Source organism: Sturnus vulgaris, chromosome 6 (assembly GCF_052056855.1).
Source record: "Sturnus vulgaris isolate bStuVul1 chromosome 6, bStuVul1.hap1, whole genome shotgun sequence".
Taxonomy (NCBI): domain Eukaryota; kingdom Metazoa; phylum Chordata; class Aves; order Passeriformes; family Sturnidae; genus Sturnus; species Sturnus vulgaris.
Window position 1 is genome coordinate 1378156 of NC_142248.1, and position 12063 is coordinate 1390218.

Here is a 12063-nt window from a genome sequence, read left to right on the forward strand (position 1 = left end):
TCTTTGGAGCTGTTCCCTGTCTGCTGTCAGGATTTATCCCCAGACTGCAGGTGGGGCTGATGGGGAAGGAGAAGCAGATGCCCATTCCCAGAGATTATTGACAGTCACCCTGAAGTGAAGCAGGGTCCCATCAGAAGTGTGAAAACGAGGGTTCTCATGCTGTCATGAGAAGACGAAGGACAGGAGGTTTCTGTGGGCTGGGGCTGTGTGCCCAGCTGGACTCAGCATGATTTTCTTCCTGGAAATTCAACAGGGGAATGAGATTTTAGGCTCCCTCGTGCCCATCTCCACCCATTAAACAAATGAATGTTTACTGAAAGGCAGAAAGCTGTTCCAAGTCCCTCTTGTTTCAGGAAAGCACTTCTTTACGGACATCTCCTGAGTTTGTAAGAAGCATCTGTCAGTGGAAAGGAGGACAGGAGTATCCCTGAGTGCTGCCAAGGTTTTACAATCTTCCTCTGATGTGTCCCCCCATCAAGGCAGAGCTCGCCTGCCTTGCCTGGCATCAGAGCCCTCGGGAGCAGCTCCAGCCTTCTGCCTCCCAGTCCAACCCCTGGCTGACCACCAGCAACCTGGGGCAGAAGAGAGGATTCAGAGAAAGGCTGAGGAGAAACTTCCAACATCAGGAACATTTTTGACCAATTCCTTTTGTGGATAGTGAGTCAGGGGAACTGAGGGGATGGTTTGGATTTCACTTCCTCCCGGATGTGTCTCTGATTACATCTCCTTGCGACCTAACAGGATTTTGATAGCACTGACCAAAAGACAGGGTGGAGACAGCCATGGGACTTTACATCTGATTTGCATACAAAATAAACACGGAAGGTTTCTACATCAGCTTTACCTCCTATTTTAAGGCAATTTGACCTGCAGAAGGAGATTCCAGGTTCAGGACCATCTTGCCGACTTTACCAGGCCACCAGTTCTCAAGAAACACAAGAATGGACTTTCTTTCAGCTATGCACGTGGGGGTGTGAGCAAAAATTTATGTCCTGCACAACTGTGGACTCTGGGAGAAGCTAGTCTGCATTTCAGGCCTTGCTAGCAAGAGTAGAAGCCCAGGGACTGACCTACCCATGGTCAATCCTACCACCTACAGTGCGACAGGAGAATAACAGAGGGATCATGAGAGCTAGTGAGGCACCACTGGGAAACTCAGCCTATTTTTCTTAACCTGTGCTGGAGGCCTGGTAGAACAACCATTATGGGAGACAGGGAAGGGAGCAGTGTGTGATGATTACAGAGGAGCCTTAGAAAGGATGTGAATATGACTTTTCATGCTACTGTTGAACAGAAATGCAGCACCTTCCTGTTCTAGGAACTCCAAAGCCCTTACAGGGATGGACAAATAACATACACCTTCTGAACAATGACGTGAGCCACCATTTGTCCCTGTCCCCCTGTGCTAACAACGTCTGGAGGATGTAGTGGAAGGTTCCCTGGCTGTGACTCAGCGTGGGGCCAGCCTGGAGCACTGAGTCACTCTGTGCCATTGGGGATGACTGGTGGTGGCCAGCAGGCATGTCACAAGCAGCAGCCACTCACCTGTTCCCGTGCTCCTTGTCCCTGCCACATCTCCACAGCTCACAACTGCCCCACGGGCATCAGGGACCCAGTGGGACTGAGAACAGGGCCCCACGATTGATCTAGAAGTAGCTGCAATGTGTCATGGCAATCAGAAGAAGGTAATGAGTTGTCATATTATTAACAAGAGCACTAACTGGTCCTTATGTAAAAACTTTCCCAGCAAACTGAAAAGTGTGTTGACCAGCTGGAGGGAAGGAGATTTTCTTTTTTCATTCTTTTATTTTGCTTGCTTTTGGGTTTTTTAAATTTTTGAGGGAGGGATTGTTTCAGGTGGGCTTTTGAAGAAGATTTTTTCCAAGCACTGCTATATTCCCTTTCTTTTGTATTCTCTCTGTTGATGATCCCAGAATGGCAGAGTGGTTGAAGTTGGAAGATTGCCCTGTTCCATTCCTTGCTTAGGCAGAGCAGCTGCATGGGACTGGGTTCAGCTGGGCCCACCAGTACCCTTAGGGCCTTTTGTGCAAAGCTGCTTTCCAGCAGGTTGGCTCCCAGTGCTTGCTGGTGCGTGGGATTATTCCCCTGCAGGGGCAGGACTTTGTCCCTTGCTGGAGCTGACCACTTCTTCAGCCTGAAAAGGTCCTTTGGAAGGGCACCATGGCCATCTGGCCATCCAGTGTGTCACATGTCACCTGGGGAACGGAGGATAACCTCATTTCAGTTCTAGTTTTTAAGCTTTCCCTGGGAATGAGGAGTCCTCCAGGTCCTTTTTGAGCCTGTAGAGGTGACCAAAAAGAGACCAGTGGGAACTAGCCACAATGCGTTTTCCATCTTGGAGCATGGATTTCTCTGACAGAGGAGTTCCAAACACTTTCTCACCTGACTAGCCCCAGACATGCTCTAAGAGCTGCTTGCACAGAAGGCCTTTCAAATAGATCTGGACTAGATGGAGAGGTTAATTCGTGAAAACAAGGACTAGTAAGGATAATCTAAGGATAACCAGTCTCACCCTTGCAGTCAGGCCTCCATTATCTCTCTGTGCCTAAGCTTCACTTCTTTGACCCTGGTTTGGTGGCTGCCTGCTGCTCTCTAGGAGGGAGAAGAGTGCCAGGAGAAGAGGTCTTGTGCACAGCCAGTGCCCAGCTATATCCCACTGCTGGGTTCCCAAGCTGGGCTAGAAGAGAAGAGCACTCCTTCTCTGGAATTTTATCCTCAAGGACTAAACCAGGGAGCAGCATTTTATTTGAGCCATGCTCTCCACTACCTGGCAGCTGCAAATTGCCATGGAGACACCCCATGAGTGGAAACAGGTCCTTAAGCTGGGGGGGGACCATGAGAAAGGGACCAGGTGATCTGCCCACCCGAGGTGTGACATGGCCCACATTGCTCCTTCCCTGGATGATGTCCCTGAGTCCACGTGAGAAAGGTCTGGCGCTTGGGAGGGGGGTGATGAGGGTGGGACTGTGTCCCAAAACAGACAATGGAGCCACAGCAGCTCTGCACCGTTTAAGATGTTCCAAGCTGTCATCCTCCCATAGCAGAGAGGCAATCCAAATAGTGCTGGTCCTGATCAAACAGAGGCTGAACAGAGGCCTTCTCCAGGAGCTGCCAGGGCTGAAAAGCAGCCCTATGTCATGAAACATGGGGAAAAACAGGCGGGTGTCCCTGCTCCTGGCCTGCGCTGCTTATCGGCGGCGCAGTGGGAACAGCTCCATTTAGGGATGTTTGCTCTGCCTGACTGCTGCAGTGTGATAGGGAATGTGGTGAGACACCAGGGCCCCTGCCACTCCCCAGTGCCACTGTCAGAGCTATGGACAGCGTGTGCACAGGCAGATCCTCACTCCCATCCTCAGCCTCCCTGGCTCCAGCCCATGGCCCTGTGCCCACCTCTTCCATGCTTTCAAGCACATCTGCACTGCTTACACTTGTCCTGTCCACCCCAACCTCCACAATGGGGTGTGGGGAAGCCCCCTCCCCACCTCCTAACCCCTCAATCTCTTTGAAAAGCAGAAAGGGCTGCTTGTCTTTTGCCCAGTTATTTGCAAAAACCCAATATAAGAGAAGGGAGCTGGTCCTGCATGTGGTGTTGGGATTGCACGCTGGTCTAGACCCCCTCTGAGCTCCTCTTGGTTCCTCTTCACCTCATCCTCACCAGCTTCTCAGCCAATTTCAAGAATAAACCCCTGGCTAATGGCAGGGGATTCTGACTCAGTGCATGCCTTAATAAGAGGTTATCAGCCATATAGATCCTGCTCCCATTTCTGAGTGCTGCAGAGAAGGCTTCAGCTCTCCTTCAACTCCAAGAGAAGGATCTCCACGACAGCCTTCTGGAGCCTGTGTACCCCGGAGCATCCTTTAGGACATGGAGAACTTTCTTGGGATGATGGAGACCCTTGGAAGAATTGGGACTGAGTGTCTCTCTTGTGCTATCATGACGGGAACCAACATTCTGCGTTTTGGACACAATTGTTAAGCATGGAAATGGGGGGCTGGATAGGGTATTACTTACTTGCTGTGCTGTCCCTTGCCTGCCAGGTAATTCCTGAACTGATGGAGAATTCTCATTAGTGCATGTTCTCTCCTAGTGATGCTGCACTTGTGTTTATCCGGGGTGAAAAAGTGCCCTGCACTTTTTCTGAGGTTCTTTTGTGGGGATACTTCTCAGCATCCCTATGAAATGAAATTTATTCTAGTGGACAGAAAATTGCTGTAAGATGGAATGCTTGGGGACCCGGAGGGATGTTAGGTGCAGTTGTGCAGAAGCCACTGGGATGAGTACTTTTACACCCAAAACTATAAATTTTCAGGTATCCTAAAGCTCACTCTGGAGAAAAATTTGGAAAAGATGATAATCTGGGGAAAGATCCTTGTTTTTTATGGCATCAGCCTTTGATCCTCCTAGTTATGCCACATGGGTGACTTGGGAAGCAGAGGTTTGGTTACAGTCTTGAGGAGTATGGGATCTCTAACAGCAAACCAGCCATAGGAAAGTGTTAAACTAACATTCTGCTATCCCATTATCAAAAAAGAAAAGAATAAAAAAGGAGATAATCCTTGTTTAAATATCACAAGCAGCAGCTGAGTCAGTGGGAGCTTTAGACTGGAAATGTCAGGGAGGAATTTAGATTTTCAGAGCAGTCGCTGCTCTGCAATTATCATAAGGCACTTACAAGGACCCCTTGTCTCTTGTTGCCCTCAACACGCATCTGCAAGGAGGGGGAGCAGAGAAAAAACACATGGCCCTACCGGGGACAGATAAGGAAATCCAAACTGCATCCCACTAAAGGCACAAGGCAAATCCCTTCAGGCTATGGTCAGGCTTCTGCTGCTGTTCAGGTCAAGCGTAGGTAGGGAGGAAGGAAACACGGAGGTGGGGGAGGGCAAACCCACAGGAGAGGCAGGGAATCGATATGAGAAATAAGAGAAAATCACATCCTGCCTCCTCCTATAAAGGTATTTATTTGCTTTTGGTGATGTTTCGGAAGTAGGAACGAGAAGGGAGACAGAACAATGAAGATCCGGGGAGTTTTTAGCCTCCCCCTTGTAGTGCTTTTCCTCCTGGACCATCCCACCTCGTTGCCATCCAGCACGTCCCTGATGTAAATTAAATAAGTGAAAGTACTATTAAACCTCCTGATGCAGGCACTGCCAGCACCAAAGGGAAAGGGGAGAGGATGAGCACTCAAACCACGTAATTTCTACCACATTAAGTGATGTAGAGAGATTACTTTTCCTAGCTGCTATGCGGGGAAAGGCCAAAGACTTCCTCCGCAGGAGTGGTGTATTCTCACCTGTCCCTTCTCAGGAAACTTGTGAGGTTTCTGAGACCAGTCCTGGCCAGGTGCAAGGTGGAAAGACCTCAGCCATGAAATGCTGGCAGGTCTTGTCTACCTTGCCTTCCTGGGGCTGCCTGGCTGGGGGCAGGAGGTACCCCTGTCCCAGCCTTGTGCCTTGTGGATCATCACAGCTGGATCTCCTCCTGCACAGCACACAGGGTCTCCATCCCCATCATTCTGACCCTGTCCTGTCTCACACAAACTCTTCAAGTGAGGTACTGTTCTGGTCAGGACAGCTCAGGCAAAGGGGAACTCAGCATTCCCAATCCCCAGTTGGCTTGCTTGCTATCACCATTAAAATCATATGTCCTACTGCTGACTTGAACTTTTCTTCTTTGCCTAACTTTCAGCTATTGACCTTTTTGTTCTCTTCTCCACTGAAACCTGTATGAATTGAAAGATCTGTAGGGATCCAGATGTGTGACCAACAGTCCCACCATTGGGAGGATAGGGAAAATAATCTCATAAATGCTTTTCCATGGCGTCATCCCAGCAGCTTAATGGCAGAAGTATTGAAGTCAGGCATATTGTTCCAGTAGAGATCCCAGACTCTTTTCTTTCTTTACTTTCCATGGCTGTGAATCAATAAAACATTGTTGATACACCTTGAAGATCCAGAAGAGAAGCACAGGGCTTTGATGAGTCATCCCCTTAAGCCTGCTGAGTGGAATGAACCTTGGCATGGATGATGCATTTGCATTCATCCTTTGAAAAGGAGAGGAAAATATTTTCTCGTGCTCTTTTTCATGTATTTATTTACTTGATGACTACCTGTTAGGAGTAACAGATGAGATCCCAAGCAGATGTGAAGCAGTAGGAAAGCGAAAGTGACTTGACTGTGGAATGATGGTGATAATTTCCAGTGGAGGTCTGGTTGTGTCTTTGTAATAAATCTCACTGTTCTATGCCGAATGCAAAACGTCTTCCTGTGTATAAACAGAAAGATGAATAAACGTTTGTATGAAGTCAATATGGTGACATTTTCATAGGTCTGAGACCCTTTGTGTGACACGTAATGCTAAAATCACATCAGACCTTTTGTTTGACAGGTGGATGGTTTTTATCTTCCAGTGCCTGAGGAGAGAGGGAACTGCCTGGGTAAGAAGTGGATGATTTGCTGTTCACATGGGAGTAGCACTGAGCTGCATTTTGCTGGTCCATCTTGGTGACCTGAGCTGTTGTAAGAGAAGATGAGAAAAGGGGTAAGAGGAGGGGGAGGAAGATGTATCTATGTCAAAGAAGTTACATGTTCATGAAAAAGGAGTGCGTTGGGCAAACACTGACAAAGCACTGATGGAAACCCCTTGTCCTCTTCTGGCACCATTTGCTTCCACAGCTGGAACAGCAGGATGGGTGGCCAGGAAACTGAGGGGAAAACAACACTCAGAGGAAGGGTCCAAGAGCAGATATGGGGCCAAGACCCACCCCAGCCACACTGTGCAGCCCTGCAGCCAGGTCCCACATCACAGGTGACCATGGGCTGAAGTCCCTTCAGGTCCCATCCCATCAGCTTTGGCCACGCTCAGACCAGTCCAACACACAGGGAAGGTTTCCTTCTGGAAGGGCAGTGGGAACTTGCTTTGGTACCTCACCAAGGCTTGTCTTTCTCCTTTCTGATGCTGCTTTGAGTGACATAAATTCTGTTTTACTCCATGGTGTGGGTGAATAAGCAAGAAAGTTAAACATGCCAAATACCATGGTCACCATCCATGAAAAGACAAAATTCTCCAAAACCAGCTTTCAGGAATGAATACTGCAGGACTGGGACTTAACTTGGCAATAAAATGGGGACATGTCCTCAACTTTCTTTTTTCTTTTTTTCATCTACAGGTAGAGTTGAAAAACTGAGGTCACTGCAAACCTCTTAGTGCTTGGACTTCCAAGGGTCCTGAGCAAAGTAAGCAATAGCAGGAGTCCCTTTTCCACATGTATTCAGCAATGCAAAGACCTGATGGACTGTCAGGCATCAGGTGAGGGGAATGAAAGGAGGTGAGAGCCAGATATTTCTATTGATTTCTGCATCTCTTGCCCACCATTAACTGGTTCTTCACAGCTGAAGGTCACAGCAATTACCAGCCTGGTGGCAGAAGGCAGGAAACGAAGCAGTGAGTCAAATGACTTGCCCACGGCCATGAGCTGAGCTGTCAGAAAGGCAGTCCCTGTTTTCTGTGGTCGTGGTTGACAATAAAATTAACTGTGGACATTTGATTCTTCTTGTCATAATGTTTTGGGTATTTTCTGACTGCTCTTTAGCTGCACAATATTTTTTTTCCCCAAAAAAAGCAAATTCACTGTCAAACTCAATGTTCAAAAATTCTGTGCCAGACCTCCATATGATAATTACTGTTTCTTGAAGGTTTTTCCACTTCTCTGGGAGCTCGTAGAATCTTATTCAGTCTTTCCTCACTTTTCAGAAGTTTAATTTTATTTTTTTTTAAAGAAAGTAAACTCTAGGAACTAGGAGTAAAATATTTGGTGTCACAGACGTATAAAATCAGGAGTACTGGTGGTGCAGAAAATCTATTGCAATACACATAAATTACCTTTCTGCACAAAGATGACATTCCCTGATGATCTTGTTAAAGAAATTGTCCACAAGTTGGAATACAGTGGGCCAGAGGTGTCATCAATTAATTTTGCAACATCACTAAATGGCATATGCCAAGAGGTGTGCATTATATTCTGTCACCTGCTCGTGACTCTCTGCTTGCTGGCCACATTTCCAAAGAGAAAATTGCTCCTAAGTGCTTCCCCATTGATCTGAGACAAAATAGTTGTTTTGGATTCTGCAGTGGCAGGTGAATCATCAACACAATATTTCTGAATTTTCTCTGTTCCATGTCCACTTGCTGAAAGAGAGAGCTGGGTTTGCTTCTGAAAACTCAGGGCTATGTTCTCAGTTCCTGGGAAGAGCTGTTTCCCCCCTCCATCCAGGTAGCCTCCAGTTCTTTTGAAAACCCTTTCCCAAAATAATTCACTGTTTTCCTGGAAATCAGGTTATTTCCCTCTGAAAAGCTGATTGCTGCAAAAATTTCCCAGAATTCTATTTTCACTGTTTTCCAGCGAGTGGAGATTCTATGGGTTTTGAGGCAAGATTTGAACATCCTGAATACAGAATTTTGTGTCTGAATGTGGAGATGAAAGCACAGTTATGAGACCAACCAGCCCAATGCTCCAAAATAGGGGGCAGAAGGATCTTTTTTGTGGGTTACAAGAATACCCTCAAGTTTAGCTAAAGGCTAATCTGGCCTTCTGAAATGCAAAATCTCTGACATGAATGTTTGCATTCAGCTGCTGAGGGTGTTGGTCTTGGTCCTTAATCCATTGGTTGGCATCTGTGGAGCAGATCTCTCCTGTACACTACATTGTAAAAATGTACTGGCACACACTGAGGCAAAATGTCATTGGAAGAGGTTGCATAGCCCTACTCCACCATCTCTAGAAATGTGCATGTTTTGATTTTTTATTTTTTTTTAAACATAGTTGGCTGTTTTGATTTTCCTTGGGAGAGCAACCCCTGCATGGAGACCCATCATGTCCCACAGGTTGCCCCTGCAGTGGAGGGAATAGCAGAGCTTTCCTGCCAGGGTGGCACAAAGCATCTCCCTGCCCTGACTGGAGAGTTAGCACATCTCTGCTGCTTGCAGCCCCCCTTCCCCAGGGCTCATCTCTCGTGAGACAGCCTGAGCACAAAACTCCATGTTTTCTAGATAATAAGAGGCTGCAAAGTTAAAAGGGAGGTGAGGATTTTAATTATCTCTTTTATTTTTTTTTTCCTCCTGATGCTGGCCCAGTCCTAGGGAGGATGCAATGATGTGAAGACCTGAGGTGTCATTATGGGTTATTAAACTCCTTTGTGGCACTTGGGGATGTTGAATGGAGCTGTGAAGGGAGAAGAGGAAAAAAAACATCTTTTGATGGAGCTAGCTCATCCCCCTATAATTGCTTCAAAATTATGGCAGACTGTAATTATTCAAGCTGTGGAGGGGAAAAGGGGGAGAGAGAGGGTGGGGGGAAGAAAGAGCAGCGAGGGGGCCTGGGTACCCCTCATGGCTACCAGGGTTGCCTTGGTTGTGATGGGAGATGGAGGCTCTCACATCAGAGTGCACCATCCATCCCTTTCCTTGGGCCTTGCTGGGGACTGTCACAGCACAAACCCTGTCCCTACAGCTCCCTGGACCACCAGAGAGCCCCCCCAGCCTTGCCCAGTGCCTTTGCCACTGGTTCACCCTGGGGCTGGCAGGTTGGTTCGTGGAGATCTCTGCAGCTCCTCACAATTAGGGGTGGATGTTTGGCACTTGGGGTTTCCCCTTGGTCCCCATAGCCATGTGCCCAGAAATGGTGATTATTGTAAACAATGCTTGAGGGTACACAAACTGACCCCAGGGATCCAGCCACAGATAATCATATCTTGTTTCTATCTCTGCACCACCAATCCTGCATCAGTGGCAGGTGAAACAAGCCTCCACTGGACCAGCAGGACTTTGCACTTTAAACTCATTCCTGGATTGGTTTTGGGTCTGCTTCACCCTTGAGGGAAGCAGTCAGAGCATCCCAGTTTATGGACTTCTCTGTCTGGGGACTAGTGCAGTGAAACAGTGTCCAAGTGTGTTTGCGATGGCTGCTTTATGTCAGATTAATCCCTTAAAACACACAGCTGGATACACATGGCACCCACACACATTCAAGGATGGTCATGTGGTTGGAGCATGAGAAACAAAGCAGTGATGAAGACCCATCCATCTGTCCTTATTTCCTTTGTAAAGCTTCCTAAAGGCTCCTCTTCCCTATTAGCAAATCTGGTAATTAGTCAAAAATGACAAAAGCTGAGATGGACCTGTCTTGGTTTAACCAAATAGGTTCACACCCCCCAAAAGTCATGTCTGATATCAGCAGAACTTAAACATGGACCCAGACAGGTGGTTTATAGAGATGTAGACACATGAAGAGATGAAAAATTCTAAGATGTGGCTGGTCTCCAAAAAGATGGGGATTTGCCTGGAAGGACAAAGGTGGAAAATATATTGAACAGCTTTGCACTGGACTGGCTGGGAAAAAGTAATGTCTGTCCTTTTGCAGCTGGCTGATAATTGCTCTGCAGGACATCCACACACCTTGCTGCCCAAAAGGAGGACCTGCTGCCACATGGCTTCTCCCAGCTTCCCTCCTCTGTCAGCTCCTCCAGGACAGGAGAATCAAGGGCTTTGGGGTGACATAACTAAGTAGAAGGACTGATGATCTTGAATAAAGTACTCAGTTTCACAAGGGAAGTAACAACATGTAACGACACAAAAGGAAAACAGAAAATGCAATCAGATGAATTCTATCTAGTCATACAATAATCTTGAAAACTTGTCTGATGGTATTGGCACATTTTAATTCCTCTGCTTGTCATAAGAGCTTTTATGTGTGATCTCTGAATAGGTTACAGCCTGCAGGAAGGCTGTGGCTCTTTCTCATCCCATATTTATTATTACGCCAATTTTCTCAATGCTTTTCGTGAACCGACATTTTAAGCCTGTCTTCTTAGCAAAGTTATTACAGATTTGGATAACTGGAACTTGCTGTGATGGCTGATTTTAGGCTTATCATCACTGGCAAATACTTCTCTAAAGAGACCTTTAAACTAAGTCGGTTTCTGAAAATAATAGATCTAGCAAAATGATTTCTCTTTCTGATTTTAAGGTAAGAAAACAGCATGAAGGAAAAAGGATTAAATTAATCAATTAATTTCAATTGTGTCTTTGTTCTTAAATTGAACTGAAAATCTCAAATGAAAAATGTTGTAATTCCATATTCTACATGCTGTTTTAAAAGGTAGTGCAAGCCGGAATAATTCATCCACATTTAAACTTGATTTGGTAAACATATTCAAATGCAATTCTCGTAACACTCCTCCTACCCAAGTCCCTTTTTCCTTTCCAAATGAAATCCCAGTGAAACTGGTCCAGCCTTGGCAAGGCCCTTCATTGGCAATGTTTCTTTTTAACAGGGCATTACTCTAGCAAAATCTAAATAGTTTAACTAAATATTTCTGGAGTATCTAGCCTAACTATGCTTTTTCATCCTTAATACCTCTGCAGTTTCATCATAGAATGTGAGGAAGAGCTGTCCTTTGCCCTCTTTATATGTCAGCTTTACTGTCATTCATGGTGTTACAGAATCCCTGCTGAGGTCTCTTCGCTGGTGCCTACCACGAAAGATACATGAGCATTATTTTTGTGGCCTCTTTTGGAGAGGGTTCTTTTTTATCCATATGCTCTTCAGAGCCTTGTTCCCAGCATCCCAGCCTGTCCAGCAACCATGGCTCACCTCAGCCAGCGACACAAAAATAAATCAACCATAGCATTGTGCTAATTTGCATCCCCCAGTCAGAGGGTCCCCAAAGCCACCCCAGCAGACAGGAGGTGACTGAGCCTGCAGTGCTGCTCCATGGCTACCTTCTGGGCAGTGGAAGGTCTTGGAACTTGCCCCCAAAATATTTTCCGAGAAAATCTTGCAACACTAGGCAGCATTACCCTCCACCAGTTTGTTTTTTTCTTGTGTTTTGAGCATCCAAGGTTTAGCAGAGAGCAAATAGACAGTTTGGGAGACTCAGAGGGGATTAGGGATGAAATTAAAGCTAAATCAAGGGCTGTTCTCAATGTATGAGGTGATGCCACACGGGAGGACGTAGGTTGAGGGTAGATGAGCCCTGATTGCT